The sequence below is a fragment of the Anomaloglossus baeobatrachus genome, chromosome 8 (assembly GCF_048569485.1).
Source record: "Anomaloglossus baeobatrachus isolate aAnoBae1 chromosome 8, aAnoBae1.hap1, whole genome shotgun sequence".
Lineage (NCBI taxonomy): Eukaryota > Metazoa > Chordata > Amphibia > Anura > Aromobatidae > Anomaloglossus > Anomaloglossus baeobatrachus.
In genome coordinates this window covers 36267663-36284111 of record NC_134360.1, presented here as the reverse complement: position 1 = coordinate 36284111, position 16449 = coordinate 36267663, and the positions used below count along the sequence as shown (strand labels likewise).

Genomic DNA, 16449 nt, shown 5'->3' with positions numbered 1-16449 from the left:
GGCTAATGTCCTATCATTTTGGGCTAACGTTCTACAAACTTGGACTTTCTACAAACTTTGGCTAACGTTCTGCAAACTTGAACTAACTTCCTGCAAACTTGGGCTACCTTTCTACAAACTTGGGCTAACTTTCTATAAACTTAGGACAACTTCCTATAAACTTGGACTAACTTTCTACAAACTTGGCCTAACTTTCTATGAACATAGGACAACTTTTTACAAACTTGGGCTAACTTTCTACAAACATGGGCTACCTTCCGACATCCTCGGCTAACTTCCTATAAAATTGCACTAACTTTCTACATGCATGAACTAGCTATCTGCAAGCTTGGAATAACTTTCTATAAATATTGGCTAACTTCTTAAAACGTAACTAACGTTTGTACAAACTTAGACTAACTTCCTATATATTTGAGCTAACTATCTACAAATTTGGGCAAACCTACAAACTTGGGCAAATCTTCTACAAACTTGAGCTAACTTTCTACAAACTTGGGCTAACTACCTGTGCCCCGCCAGGTCTTCTCTGATATAGCTACCCAATTCTTAATACTCCAGTCGGATGATGAAATTCTCTTACTCTGTACAAGGAAGGAATCTGTTGTAATCTCTTGTTGGGTGCTAAATATGAATTCATAAGTGTAACACATCCTCTCAGACAGCACGTGGAGCAGGCATTGACTAATGCTCACTTAGACAGGGTGGGGGCATATTACACTCCCTATCTGTCCTGCACACCCATGGCATCTTCTTTTATCACGAGGTGTAATTGTTTTCGGGTGAGGTGTGAGCGTATTACTATTTGTGTATTTGCAATTCCAGCTTTTTCTTTTCATGTTGTCAGAGGTCACATGGGATTACTAAATCTGCTGCGGAATTGGGGGCTCTTAATCCTACATTTATACACTTGGTATATTGTGATGGCGATGTCATGAGCCCTGTATTTAGTGGTTCCCATGCTCATGTATTGTAATCCCAGATTAACCACATAGCAGTCGGCGGCCCGAATGCTGGAAATTCCTGGATCGCGGCATCAAGATGGGAGATACTTTATCAACAGTTTTACCTAAAGGGGTCATTTGATGTGTAGCACCCAGGGATATGGGGTACTCGGTTCCAGGCAGTGTGTCTTGGGAATGTTACAATGGTGGCCATTACCCGGTTCCGCGCCCTGGGCCCTTTTTGTAATGGCGATATTTACAGGGGATTGTTGAATAAAGTATATTTGTGACGTCACTTGCGGTGGTGCGGCTAAGGGTAGGGAGCCGCCGCTGCAGAATGTCTCCACTGGGGCTGAGGGTATGAGCAGCTAGTATGGTAGACCCTCTGCAAGTAGGGTTTTGCCCCAGCGGGTGTATGGTGCAGCGGGTGTTGGAAGAAGATAGTCCACACAGGTATTCAGTGCAACTGGTTTACTCACTTTCTTGGGATGGTAACTGGTTGCCCGAGGCCGGCTGGTTTCGCCTCCAGGTCCCCTTCGTCCCACTGCCAGTCTGGTTCTCTGGTACCTTCTTCCCCTGCACCTGTCTCTGGTAAGTGGGTCCCCGTGGTATAGAACACTGGTGGTCCCCGTTCTGTGGTTTGGCCACCTCTGTCCGCCTGACGGTAGCGTGAACCCTGTGGGGTTGGAGTCTCTGGTCCTGTCCCTGGTTCTCCCTTTGCTACCGAGTCTTCGGATTCTTTATGGTCAGCAAGGTCCTTGATGGTCCCCTTTGCTGTGCAGGTGTTAACAGGACGGCTTGGAGCTTTTTCCTGTCCTAGGGTCCTCCCTGTCGGTGCGTAGTTCCTGGAGTACTCCACCGGCAACCACTTCTCCTGGGTACCAGGTCACCATTAACCCGAGTCAGGGTTCGCTTCCACCTTCACACTCCTGCTGTCTGACACTTTCAACAGTCACCGTGGTTCTGACTACTGTCTTCCCGACTACTCTCCACAGTCTGCCCCTCTCACCTCGTCAACTAGTGGACTGGTCTGGCTCCACCTCTAGGTGGCCATCCATGGGTCCCACCCTAGCTAAGTATCATTGTATGGGGTATTGTTGGGGAAAACTGGGATTACCTGCGTTTTTGGTGTTACCGGCACTGGGGTTCTGGGTCCCTAAGGTGGTAGGCCCTGCATCATGGTGGGGATGCAGAACTTTGTAGTACCCTGATGGTTTCAGGGGCGCTACAGATGCAAAATCAAAACCCTGGCCCCAAAGTCATGTTTTGTTTTGGTATCTGACTAGGGAGTAGAAGGACCCTTGGGCCTCCCCTCTCTCCTCCATAGAACAGGACAGACTTTTTGACACCAGATATAGGACGACTCAAGGACTTTTCCAGACGCACATGACTCAGTGACTCCCTTGCATGGCGGAGTTTCTTGTTTATTTTGTCCTGTCTGTAGAAAGGTAAAGTCCCAGCACATTGTGCTGCTGCCCACATATAAATATACGGTGAGTCTCGTGTTACATTGTGCGGTCAGACATGGGGAGGCGTAACAAAAAATTACAAATCTTCCTGTAACCCGCCGCCCCCTCTATAATATAAGCTACTGAGACCGAGCACAAACCCCAGCTCCAAGAGGGAAAGTCAAAACACCGACCGGGCAACGATGGCCGACCTGCAACTGATCATATCTTGGGATGAGCTCCAAACAGCAGGATATGTGGCCACATTTATGGGGTGGAAGTGTGTCGCCCAGGGTTATGGGGTACTCGGTCCCGGGCAGTGTATGCTTTTTAAAAGGGGTTATATTTACAAGGGAATTAAATAAGAGTTTATCACGTGACGCCACTTGCGGGTTGCGGCTATGTAGTTGGAGTCGTCGCTGCACAGATCTCACTACTGGGGCTGGTGTTGGTGGCAACCTGGACGTTAGGCCCTCCGCAAGTAGGGCCAGGCCTTAGAGGATAGGTGATGTAGATGGGTGTTGAAAGAAGACAGACCACACAAGAGGTTGCAGTGTTCCTGGTTACTTTACTCCCAGTAAACTGGAAACTGGTCACCCTAGGCCGGCTGGTCTCAACCGCAGGTCCCCTTAGTCCCAGTGCTGGTTTAGTGACCTGGTGGCTTCTTTCCCTTGCACCAGTCTTTGGTTGGTGGGTCCTCGTGCCGCGGAGCGGCTGGGGGTCCCCTCCTGGTAGTCTCTTAACGGCAGTCCATATGACGGTACCATGATCCCTGTGGGGTTGGAGTCTCTGGTCCTGTCCCCGGTTCTCCCATTGCTACTGTGTCCCGAACGTAAAGGTCAGTGAAGTCCTTGATGGTCCCCTCACTGTGCAGATTTTATCAGGTCTGTCTGGAGCGTTTGCCTGACCTAGGATTCTGTACCCCGTTGGTGCGTGGTTCCGGGAGTATGCCACCATGCTCCACAGGCAACTAACCACCTGGGCCCTCAGGTCACTGTCACACTCCTGTCAGTGCTTCCTCTCTCTCTCTCACTGTCACCGACTCACTGCTCACTGTCCACTGTCTGCCCCTCCCACCTCGTCGTCTAGTGGACTGGATCGGCTCCACCTCTAGGCAGCCATCCATTGGTCCAACCCTAGCCTGGTACCAGTCTATGGGGGAATTTGGGGAAGAACAGGGTTTTCTGGATTGTCTGGTTGTTACCGGCACTGGTCTTCTGGGTCCTTAGGGGGTAGGCCCTGCATCCTGGTGGGGGTGCAGTACCTTGTAGCTCCCTGATGGCTTCAGGGGCGCTACAGAAGGACCTCTAGATCCTCAGAGGGATAATATACTGTTGGCTCAGTGTGAAGATGATTATGAATGGATGGATGGATGGAGAGATGGATTTGAGAAATGAGTAGAGAGATGCATAGATAGATAGATGGATGGATGGATAAATGGATGGATGGAGAGATGGGAAGAGAGATGGATGGATGGATGTCCATACAGATATGAATAGAAGGAGAGATATATACGGTAGATAGATAGCTAGAGTGATGGATGAATGAATGGAGAGATGGATGGAGAGATGGATAGAACAATGGATGGAAATATGGATACAGAGATGAATGGAAGGAGAGATAGAGGGATGGATGGATGGAGATATGGATGGGGAGATGGATAGAGAGATGGATGGAGCGAAGGATGGATGGAGGTGGATAGATGGATGGATGGATAGGGGGATGGATAGAGAGATGGATGGATGGATGGATAGAGAGATGGATGGATGGATGGATGGATAGAGAGATGGATGGATGGATAGAGAGATGGATGGATGGGATGGATGGATAGAGAGATGGATGGATGGATGGATAGAGAGATGGATGGATGGATGGATAGAGAGATGGATGGATGGATGGATGGATAGAGAGATGGATGGATGGATGGATGGATGGATGGATAGAGAGATGGATGGATGGATGGATAGAGAGATGGATGGATGGATGGATGGATAGAGAGATGGATGGATGGGATGGATGGATAGAGAGATGGATGGATGGATGGATAGGGAGATGGATGGATGGATGGATGGATGAATGGATGGATGGATGGAGATGTGGATAGAGAAATGGCTGGAGAGCTGGATAAAGAGATGAATAGAGAGATGGATGGATAGATATTATTGTGCATATCATACAGCACTATCAGTCATGTATGAGATATTTGCGGTTTCCTCGCAGTTTATTACACTCTTTATGGCCGTATAACCATTCCCGGTGATTATACGGCGCCGTCATTACGGTATTGTCCCAGTTCCTACATCTTTGCCATGAATCAGATGTAAGAAATCTTCGGCATGTGACGAGCCATTATGTGGCGGCCGGGGATTAGGACGTATTCACTGCAGGCAGCGATGTGTCCGGAGAGCCAAGGCCACCATTACATAATATTTCCAGCAGTGATGGATCCGCCAAGTATTTTTCTGCTTAACCTCGCCGAAACCTGTCTGTGTCATTATTAATGAGTGAGGGTAATGCAATTCTCTTCCCGGGCACGCATCATCCTGGCTGCGCGCCCACAAACGGCACAAATTAATCCTGATGTGATTCAGCGCTCGTCTGCTGAGCCTTTCATTACCATGAGGCTGAAAATGTAAGACGCTAAGTGACCAGGAGCGGCCAAGAGCTGAATGAGGCAAAATGAAGGTCCTAGCTGGCCTCATCCGGGTCATTGTCGGATTATTCTGCAGCCTTACATTACAATCTAATGTGAAAACTATTCCTTAAAGGGATAATGAATCAGTGTTGAGTTGTCTATTGCTTCGTCCCACGGTGATCAGCTCCAATCTGTTGGAAAACTGGTCAGTAAGTGTTCAATATCTCTGCAGCGCCACCACAGGGGGAATAGAGTATTACACAATTATCAGAGAAATGATACTGCTGGGTCCTATAGAGCTAGAGACACTCTTAAGGGTGCTTTACACGCTGTGACATCGCTACCGATATATCGTCGGGGTCACGTCGTTAGTGACGTACATCCGGCGCCGGTAGCGACATCGCAGCGTGTGACACCAAGGAGCGACGATCAACAATCGCAAAATCTCAGTGGAGAGGTCTGAGTCTCCTTTCTGACCTTGCTCCTGACCAGTCCTGATCTGATTCCCCCTATCCCCCATAAACTATAGCTGGCATGGGTGGAAGGTTTCCACCAGCATAAATAGAAGGGGAGCAGATGTGATAGGCCTCCCCACAACATGTGATCAAAGGAGCAAGCAGACCAGTAGAGATTAAGTCTTGCTAGCCTGCCTATGAATCAGCACACAGTAGGTCGATGCCCGAGTTTGCCTATGTTGATCATAGACACCAGAGAAACCATTGGACGGAATGTCGGAATCTGCAATCTGAACAGCGCCCAATGCTGCCATGACATATATTATTATAAAAAATAAGCATTAAGTAACTTTTTTCCATCTGTGACAGGAGTTACCATTTGTGGCAATTCCCTGCTAAAATTCTGAGGAATACCCCTATAAGGGGTTAGGTTCCCCTACAGTAGCACCCCAAGAGAGATGAAGAATTACAGTTCTGAATTTGATAACTTTTCCATTTTTTCAGATATAGTCCTGGCCATTTTCTTCATGCTGTCCTGAACTGAAAAGAGGCATAGTCTATATAAATCAAAAGTGGGTGATCCCTGGTGGGTCAGGGGTGTTCCCAGGTGGGAGTGGGGGTAGAACTTAAACACCCCTAATCCTCACAGAACTAATATTGGTAAGTATGTTCTAGCTAAGGTGGAAATATAAAATATTAGCCCCCTTCTAGTAATCTAAAATACCGTAGTAGCGCTGGTTGCAGTACCTGAAGTGGCCAGTGGGTGGCCGTAAGCCATTTTTAAATTAAAATAAGACGTTCCTCATAATATCCAATCAGATTTAAGTTTATATTTCCAAAAAAGCTTGCAGAAATAAAACTGAACTCTGATTGGTTGCTATAAGTTACACTTCCAAGATGAAGACGAGGCGATATCCTTTAGAGAAGGTGCCATAAAAGTCCTGAATGTAATGATCAAATAATGCAAAGTAGACACATTTTTTGTGCAAAGTAAACACAGGCGGCCACATGTTACTCAGTTCATGACAGTAAAATAAACAGCGCAGGGCGTGTATATTTTTTCTTCATGTAAAAGTTATTCTTTGAAAGGACAGATATGTTTCCTTACCAGGATTTAGAGAAAAGGGGAACATGAATATTAAGGGTCAAGACAAAGATCATTAATCATCTCCGGGCTGACATATTGTGTATCCACTGCACTGATTTATTGAGATGAGAAATGATTAAAGTCTTATTTAGATTTTTTTTTTTTTATATTGACAATTGAGTCACTATTTCTTTAGCTATCAAGAGGTCAGAAGTGGCCGATTTTTGCTCTACTTTTTTTGTTTTCTAATTCTCCATAGAGTTCCAGAGATATGGATATATTTATATGGCTCATAGTTCCTCTGGGGCGTGGCTTACATGATCCTCTGGGGCGTGTCTTTAGGTTTAAATAAAAAGCTCCATATCTCTGGGAGCGTATGGCAGATTTTAGAAAATCGAAAAGCAGAATACTCACGGGAGCAGTGGGAATAAAATAAGAGACAAAATTGGCCACTTTTGACCTGGTGACAGGTCTTTAAATTAGGATCTGTTCAGTGTTCCTCTGATGATATATGTATTAAAGGACGGCCCAGCAAAGTGTCAGCAGGTTTCATACAGGAGGTCCTCAGGGAAAAAATGTTGCCCTAATGCAATATAATAATAATAATAATAATTTTATTCATTTATATAGCGCTATTAATTCCACAGCGCTTTACGTACATTGGCAACACTGTCCCCATTGGGGCTCACAATCTAGAGTCCCTATCTGTATGTCTTTGGAGTGTGGGAGGAAACCGGAGAACCCGGAGGAAACCCACGCATACACGGGGAGAACATACAAACTCCTTGCAGATGGTGTCCTTGGTGGGATTTGAACCCAGGACCCCAGCGCTGCAAGACTGCAGTGCTAACCACTGAGCCACCACAAGACTGCAGTGCTAACCACTAAGCCACCACAAGACTGCAGTGCTAACCACTGAGCCACCACAAGATTGCAGTACTAACCACTGAGCCACCCCAAGACTGAAGTGCTAACCACTGAGCCACCCCAAGACTGCAGTGCTAACCACTGAGCCACCGTGCCGCCCAATATATGTATATGTCCATAATTGCCAACTGTCCGATTTTCCAAGACTGAACAAGGACAGAGTTTATGTAAACCCTGCCCAAAAATAGACCTTCCAATATGGATTCCCAAGATTTTAGGGTTCCTAGGAGGACTACATGCTGGGTGAAACTTAAATGACCCCTGGAAAAGCTGACAAAAATGTAATTCTGATGAGGCAGGGGGACCTTTTGGTCTGGGGCTACTGCTGCCTTTGCACCCACTATAGTTACGCTACTGAGTGTCCATAATGGAGCGGATCTATGGTAATCTAAGTTCAGTCGGACTGTGTGAGTCTGGACTTTGTGGATGCACAATATTTACACCCCAGGTCTTAATGCGTCCTCAATCTCAATTAGCACATTTACATTTTAGCATACGGTATTACTCTGTGCCAGTTAACATTGTTCAGTTTCTGATTTACCTGTGCATTTACAACAAGCTGTAAAGTGAGATGGCTTACTGTGGAGTGTCTCCTACTGCAGTGACATCTAGTGTTTAATTGTAAAACTGCAATATAATATCATTGATCATTTTTTTCTGCAACTAGTTTTCTTTCATGGGAATTTTTCGCACTCTTCAGATTTTAGATTATGCAAAAAAAGAAAGCACAACACATTCTTAAGACCGCTTTACACGCAACGACATCGCTAACGCAATGTTGTTGGGGTCACGGAATTTGTGACGCACATCCGGTCTCGTTAGCGACGTCGTTGCGTGTGACACGTACGAGCGACCGCTAACGATCAAAAATGCTCACCTTATCGTTGATCGGTGACATGCTGTACAGTTCCCAAATGTCGTTGCTGTTGCAGGACGCAGGTTGTTCGTCGTTCCTGCGGCAGCATACATCGCTACGTGTGACACCGCAGGAACGAGGAACATCTCCTTACCTGCGGCCGCCCGCAATGAGGAAGGAAGGATGTGGGTGGGATGTTCGTCCCACTCATCTCCGCCCCTATTGGGCGGCCGCTTAGTGACGTCGCTGTGTCGCCGAACGAACCGCCCCCTTAGAAAGGAGGCGGATCGCAGGTCACAGCGACGTCGCTAGGCAGGTAAGTGCGTGTGACGGGGGAGAGCGATGTTGTGCGCCATGGGCAGTTATTTGCCCGTGACGCACAACTGACGGGGGCGGGTACAGACGCTAGCGATATCGGTAGCGATATCGCAGCGTGTAAAGAGGCCTTTAGGGTTAATTTTTGTCTTAGTAATGCTTTTTGACAAGGATTCTCATTGTAACTCTGTATATTTTACATAAAATGCTCCGCCATGTCGGCCTGTGAGGGCTCCGAACGCCTTTGCCATGGAGAATCAGTGTTTGTAGACTGCTTTGGGCAGCGTATGAGACACTTAAGGGTACTTTACACGCTGCGATATCGGTACCGATATCGTTAGCGAGCGTACCCACCCGCATCGGTTGTGCGACACTGTAAAATCGCTGCCCGTGGCGCACAACATCACTAACACCCGTCACACGGATTTACCTTCCCTGCAACGTCGCTCTGGCCGGCGATCCGCCTCCTTTCTAAGGGGGCGGTTCGTGCGGCGTCACAGTGACGTCACACAGCAGCTGTCCAATAGCAGAGGAGGGGCGGAGATCAGCGGCCGGAACATCCCGCCCACCTCCTTCCTTCCTCATTGCCGGTGGAGGCAGGTAAGGAGATGTTCGGCGTTCCTGCGGTGTCACACGTAGCGATGTGTGGAGCTGCAGGAGCGACAAACAACATCGTACCTGCAGCAGCAACGATATTAAGGAAATGAACGACGTGTCAATGAGCAACGACTTTTCATGTTTTTGCGCTCGTTGGTCATCGCTCATTGGTGTAACACGCTGCAATGTCGCTAACGGCGTCAGATGTGCGTCACTAACGACGTGACCCCGACGATATATCGTTAGCGATCTCGCAGCGTGTAAAGCATCCTTTACTGTCTTCTTCAAGGCAGCATCCTTCACCCGGTCATTTCATAGACTTAGCAGATAGACACAGGACACTGGAGAGCTCTTGGCAAAACAACAGTAAACGGTTTATTAGATCTTCCAACTTCATGACTGACATGGCCACACTTATATGGTTCTGCTGCTGCTTTCTTCTGGGGGACTCTCTCTTGGCCTTTCCCACTGTCAGGGACCTTGTCCTTCAGCTTCAGGGCATATGCCTCCTCCTTCTGCTTTCTCCAGCTAACCGTGGTCATCTCACTGCCTCGGAAGGCTTTTAGTCACTTAACTTCCTTTAGTCCGTCCTTGGTACTCTAACCCGACGGCCTTTTAGTCCCCGAACTGTTCTAAGCCCATCCCAAAGTGAGCTGTAGGCGCTGGACCCTTTGAAGGATACCTCCATAACTAGAGTTTGATGCAGTTTGATTTGGTGCAAAATTTGGACCTGGGGCCCTCCCCATCCCCACATGCTAGTCAGATGCATGCATATGTATGTATACATTTAGTGTTCTAAATCCTATAGAGATATATGAGTTGCCTTCCCCCCATTATGTAGTAATATCCCCCATCCTGTTCTAATGTACCCCATCCTGGTCTCCTTTCTGGGAAATATGTCCCCCATCCTGGTATATATCAGGAAGGGGGAACATATCTAAGTTCCCCATCTTGCTATATAATGTCCCCCTCCTGGTATATACTATTCCCCTTGTGATATATATTGTCCCTGTTCTGGTGTATATACTGTCCCCCTCCTGGTATATACTATATACTGTCCTTCTCCTGGTGTATATGTTCCTCTCCTGGGCCCATCCTGGAATACACTGTCTCCTTTCTAGTATATAATGTCCCCCTTCTGGTATATACTATTCCCCTTCTGCTATATATGCTTCTCTCCTGGGCCCCTACTGGTATATACTGTCCCCCTCCTAGTATATACTATACTCACCACCATCCTGGCTCCCTCCTCTATAGCTGGCCCGCAGTGGCTGACAGCTTTCATTGGCGTTCGTGCTATGGCAATGCATGACGGACGTCATTGTCATGTCCCGCTTCAGTCATGGGGACACCAGTAAAAGCTGCCGGCTTCTGTTTGGCCAGCAGCTTGTATCGCAGTGCAGGGACCCAACAGGTCTTTGCACCACGATGCATTTCAACTGGATGTGCGGCTTCGGACGCACATCCAGCTGAAGCAGGAGATGGAGCTGCCTGGCAACCAGGCCCTGCAACCACGGGCCTGGACATGATCCCCGCAACCGCGATCGTTCCGCCCCTGCATCCATGTTCCCCAATGGACCCATGTTACAAGGTCACGCCTTGACTCCAGGAACCCCACTGCAGAACTGGCTCTCGAGTCACTCTGTAACCAGCAAGTCTCACTCTGCTCAACACTAGTTCCATCCCCAGTGAGCTGAACCGGACATTAACTGTTTCTATTACTAACACAATCTATCTACATAACATTCTCCTATGCTTTACTTCCTACAAATGACATCCTAAACCTTTACCTCACACTACATCCTACTCAACATTCTCCACTCTGCTATATCTGACTAATACACATGGTTAACACATTTACAGCGCATAACACATTACACTTTACATTGTAGGGGGCTCGGCCAGCCCTATATATATATATACTAGCTGTAGTACCTGGGCGTTGCCCGGGATAGTAACTGTCTCTCTCCCAGTCTGTCTGTCTCTACCTGTCTATGTCCGTCTCTGTCCCTGTCTCTGTCTGTCTGTCTCTGTGTGTCTCTGTCTCTATCCACGTCTGTCTGTCTGTGTCTATCTCTCTGTCTGTCTCTTTGTCTGTCTCTCTATCTCTGTGTCTGTCAATCTCTTAACCTGTCTGTCTTGTTTCAGGTCTGTCTCTTTCCCCGTTTGTCTCTTTCCCCATCTGTGTCTGTCTGTCTGTCTCTGTCTCTATCCATGTCTGTCTGTGTCTATCTCTCTGTCTATCTCTCTGTCTGTCTCTTTGTCTGTTTCTCTCTATCTCTGCGTCTGTCTGTCTCTTTCCCCGTCTGTCTCTTTCCCCGTCTGTCTCTTTCCCCGTCTGTCTCTTTCCCCGTCTGTCTCTTTCCGTCTGTCTCTTTCTGTCTGTCTGTGTCTGTCTCTCCACCGATATCTTATTACCTCACACATGAGCTTCTTATACTAACAATGTCCTTTTTTCCTATTGCAACCAATCACAGCTCCTATTAATGACCTGTAGCTCGCAGCTCAATTCACTTAATAGAGGCAGGTTTTTTGGCGAGTAACTAAAGCGCGGGGTTACATTTTCCTGTCAAAACATAGTCTATGATGTTCGCTGGGTCACATGAGGCGTCTGTGCAAAATTTTGTGATTGTAAATGCGACGGTGCGGATTCCTTTAGTGGACATACACACATACTGTACATACATACACACACACATGCACACATACATTCAGCTTTATATAATATATATGTACAGTATATATATATATATATATATATATGTGTGTCTGAATGTTATTTCTTTTTTTATTTTTTTTTAAATTGTGAAAAGTTTATTCAGAGGGTCATTTATTATTCAACCCCTCAAACCACAAGAATTCTGTTTGGTTCCCCTAAAGTATTAAGAAGTATTTCAGGCACAAAGAACAATGAGCTTCACATGTTTGGATTAATTATCTCTTTTTCCAGCCTTTTCTGACTAATTAAGACCCTCCCCAAACTTGTGAACAGCACTCATACTTGGTCAACATGGGAAAGACAAAGGAGCATTCCAAGGCCATCAGAGACAAGATCGTGGAGGGTCACAAGGCTGGCAAGGGGTACAAAACCCTTTCCAAGGAGTTGGGCCTACCTGTCTCCACTGTTGGGAGCATCATCCGGAAGTGGAAGGCTTATGGAACTACTGTTAGCCTTCCACGGCCTGGACAGCCTTTGAAAGTTTCCACCCGTGCCGAGGCCAGGCTTGTCCGAAGAGTCAAGGCTAACCCAAGGACAACAAGGAAGGAGCTCCGGGAAGATCTGATGGCAGTGGGGACATTGGTTTCAGTCAATACCATAAGTAACGTACCACCGCAATGGTCTTTGTTCCAGACGAGCCCGTAAGGTACCTTTACTTTCAAAGCGTCATGTCAAGGCTCGTCTACAGTTTGCTCATGATCACTTGGAGGACTCTGAGACAGACTGGTTCAAGGTTCTCTGGTCTGATGAGACCAAGATCGAGATCTTTGGTGCCAACCACACAGGTGACGTTTGGAGACTGGATGGCACTGCATACGACCCCAAGAATACCATCCCTACAGTCAAGCATGGTGGTGGCAGCATCATGCTGTGGGACTGTTTCTCAGCCAAGGGGCCTGGCCATCTGGTCCGCATCCATGGGAAGATGGATAGCATGGCCTACCTGGAGATTTTGGCCAAGAACCTGCGCTCCTCCATCAAGGATCTTAAGATGGGTCGTCATTTCATCTTCCAACAAGACAACGACCCAAAGCACACAGCCAAGAAAACCAAGGCCTGGTTCAAGAGGGAAAAAATCAAGGTGTTGCAGTGGCCTAGTCAGTCTCCTGACCTTAACCCAATTGAAAACTTGTGGAAGGAGCTCAAGATTAAAGTCCACATGAGACACCCAAAGAACCTAGATAACTTGGAGAAGATCTGCATGGAGGAGTGGGCCAAGATAACTCCAGAGACCTGTGCCGGCCTGATCAGGTCTTATAAAAGACGATTATTAGCTGTAATTGCAAACAAGGGTTATTCCACAAAATATTAAACCTAGGGGTTGAATAATAATTGACCCACACTTTTATGTTGAAAATGTATTAAAATTTAACTGAGCAACATAACTTGTTGGTTTGTAAGATTTATGCATCTGTTAATAAATCCTGCTCTTGTTTGAAGTTTGCAGGCTCTAACTTATTTGCATCTTATCAAACCTGCTAAATCTGCAGGGGGTTGAAGACTACTTGTAGGCACTGTATATCTCTCTCTCTCTCTCTATATATATATATATATATATATACCGTATATATATCTCTCTCTCTTTATATATATATATATATATATATATATATATATGTGTATATATATATATATATATGTATACATATATATGTATACATATATATGTGTATATATATATATATATATATATATATATATATCAGCTCGTCATGGTGACTGCATCCAGATCCGTGCAGCTGGGCTCTGCTAGTTGGGTCTGAGCATCCCAGTCAGCTGTCTGCAGGCGGAGGGAAGCTGTGCTGAATGAACTGCAGGGACACTGCCAAGGTGAGCTGAGCATCATCAGCATGGGGAAGGCCATGCAGCGCAGGACATGTGCCCACCGCAGAGGATGACTGCAGCCTGCACACATGTAAGTGCATATCTCTACCATATAGATATTCTCTGATCATCAGACCCATGCAAGGCGCAGACTGCACTATAGCAGATGCCAATAACACTGCAGATTAACCCATGCAATGCCAGGGGCTGTACATTTTCTGCAGCCGCCCGGCACAGGATCAGTCTGCAGGCAGGGTAATGCAGTATAATCTGATGGCTGGAGCCTGGCACACATGGTGAGGGACGCAGCACGTGAAGGAACAGGAGATCACGCTGTCATTACCGCAAATGCTGGGTGGGTGATGTGTCATGTGTAAGGGGATCTGACACTAAGCGCCCAGCTGGCGGTCTAATCCTATGTGGCCCTGCTGGGAACGCTGGCATGCTGCGTCAGATCAGGGGGTGAGGACACGACGCTGCGGGGAATCTGTATCCTAGACATGTGCCGTGTCATCAGGACAGACAAGCAGCAGAAAAACGCACATTATCAGCGACTTTTCAATAAGGGAATTATCATTCATTAGCTTTAATTGCGGTAACATGATTTTGTGTCTTTTAGTCTGGAATTAGAAATAAGGATCTTATTTTCCAGAAACTGCACTATTCCTGACCACGACCAGTGACTGCTATTTCAGCATTCATTTAAATGGAAAGTTGCTGTAATACCAAACACAGCCATCAGACTAGAGTGGCGCTGTTTCTGAAAAGAAAAAAAACACTTTTTTTTTTACTAATCCCAGGCACCTCTTTTATCATTTTGGGTATAAAGCCAATTTTTGTCCATATGATATTTATATAAACTGTATTATAAGGTCCATAGAAAGGTTCCCAAGAATATATATCAGTATATATCAGTCAGATTATAAAGCCTTCTTACATCTGTGACATGCAAGTAAATGCTCATCATTATGTTATTTATCCCAAATATCAACTTAGTGAGTGTAATGTAACTGTATTAGCACAGACAGAAGTGCCACCTTGGATTCTGAGTTACATCCTGTATTATACTCCAGAGCTGCACTCACTATTCTACTGGTGCAGTCACTGTGTACTTACATTACTTATCCTATATTAAACACCAGAGCTGCACTCACTATTCTGCTGGTGCAGTCACTGTGTATATCCATTATATTATCCTGTACTGATCCTGAGTTACATCTTGTATTATATTTACTCCAGAGCTGCACTCACTATTCTGCTGGTGCAGTCACTGTGTACATACATTACATTACTTATCCTGTACTGATCCTGAGTTATTTCCTGTATTATACTCCACAGCTGCACTCACTATTCTGCTGGTGCAGTCACTGTGTACATACATTACATTACTTATCGTGTACTGATCCTAAGTTACATCCTGTATTATATTTACTCCAGAGCTGCACTCACTATTCTGCTGGTGGAGTCACTGTGTACTTTATCCTGTATTACACTCCAGTGCAGCACTCATTATTCTGCTGGTGCAGTCACTGTGTACATACATTACATTACTTAACCTGTATTATCCTATATTATACCCCAGAGCTGCACTCACTATTCTGCTGGTGCAGTCACTGTGTACATTACATTACTTATCCTGTACTGATCCTGAGTAACATCCTGTATTATACTCCAGAGCTGCACTCACTATTCTGCTTGTGGAGTCAGTGTGTACATTGTTTATCCTGTATTAGGCTATGTGCGCACGTTGCGTACAGTTCACTGCAGAAATTTCTGCAGCGATCTGAAGAGCACATGTGCGCTTTAAATCGCTGCAGAAATGTCCGTAGTGAAGCCGATTCCATGCGCTCTGCCTGCAGCTCCTGGCATTGACAGAGCAGGAGCTGCCGGCAAAGCGCACGGAAGAAGTAACATGTCACTTCTTTTTACGCAGCGCTTCGGCAGTAGCCGAAGCGCTGCGCTCTAAAACGCCACGTGCGCACGTCCCCTGCACAATCTCCATAGACTGTGCAGGGGACGCAGGACGCATGCAGTTACGCTGCGCTACAAAGCGCAGCGTAACTGCATGTATTTACGCAACGTGCGCACATAGCCTTATACTGCAGAGCTGCTCTTTCATTGTCCCATCTGCCAGTAATTTGCCCTTGTTTTGTCTATATTGAATGTATGGTTTTGTTTATTATTGTGCCAATACCTGAAACCTCTAAAGGCCCCGGCAGCGCAGCGTAGGCCCCGGCAGCGCAGCGTGTCATGCAGATATGTTTTATACCCATGCATGGAGTGTTTGCAGTAGTATATTCCAGGCTGATGACCTCTGGACTTTGCCCTTTTTGCTCGGAGACTTGGCATGTATTGGGAAAGGGTTTCATTCATTCATAAGAGACATTACAAATGAGGTGTGCAGTGCGGAGGTCTCGCCTAACCTATCACACGTGTGAGCGGCAGAGCCGCATTCATCCCGTGTGTGCAGATCGCAGAGGATCAGTGCTCTGGGGACGAGGTGATGAAATATGAATGGCTGGAGCCATGTTGGTCAGGATGATCAATACGCTGTAAATCTCCCGGCACTCACCATTAATTTGCTTCCCACATATACAACAAGGATTAATGTCAGAAATATTTTATCTTTCAATTTATGTAAACTG

General features: G+C 46.4%; 1 protein-coding gene across 2 annotated transcripts in view; it reads left to right on the top strand.

Moving 5' to 3' along the window:
• Window positions 1-16449, top strand: part of PRRT3 (proline rich transmembrane protein 3) — a 79205-nt gene that overhangs the window by 13233 nt on the left and 49523 nt on the right. The window contains exon 1 of one of the 2 annotated variants that reach the window (XM_075321459.1): window positions 13769-13895. The exons of the other annotated variant lie outside the window; for it this stretch is intronic. The gene's annotated coding sequence lies outside the window, so the exon portion shown is untranslated. Of the gene's footprint in view, window positions 1-13768; window positions 13896-16449 lie in introns of those variants that run through there. 2 annotated transcript variants of the gene reach the window in all.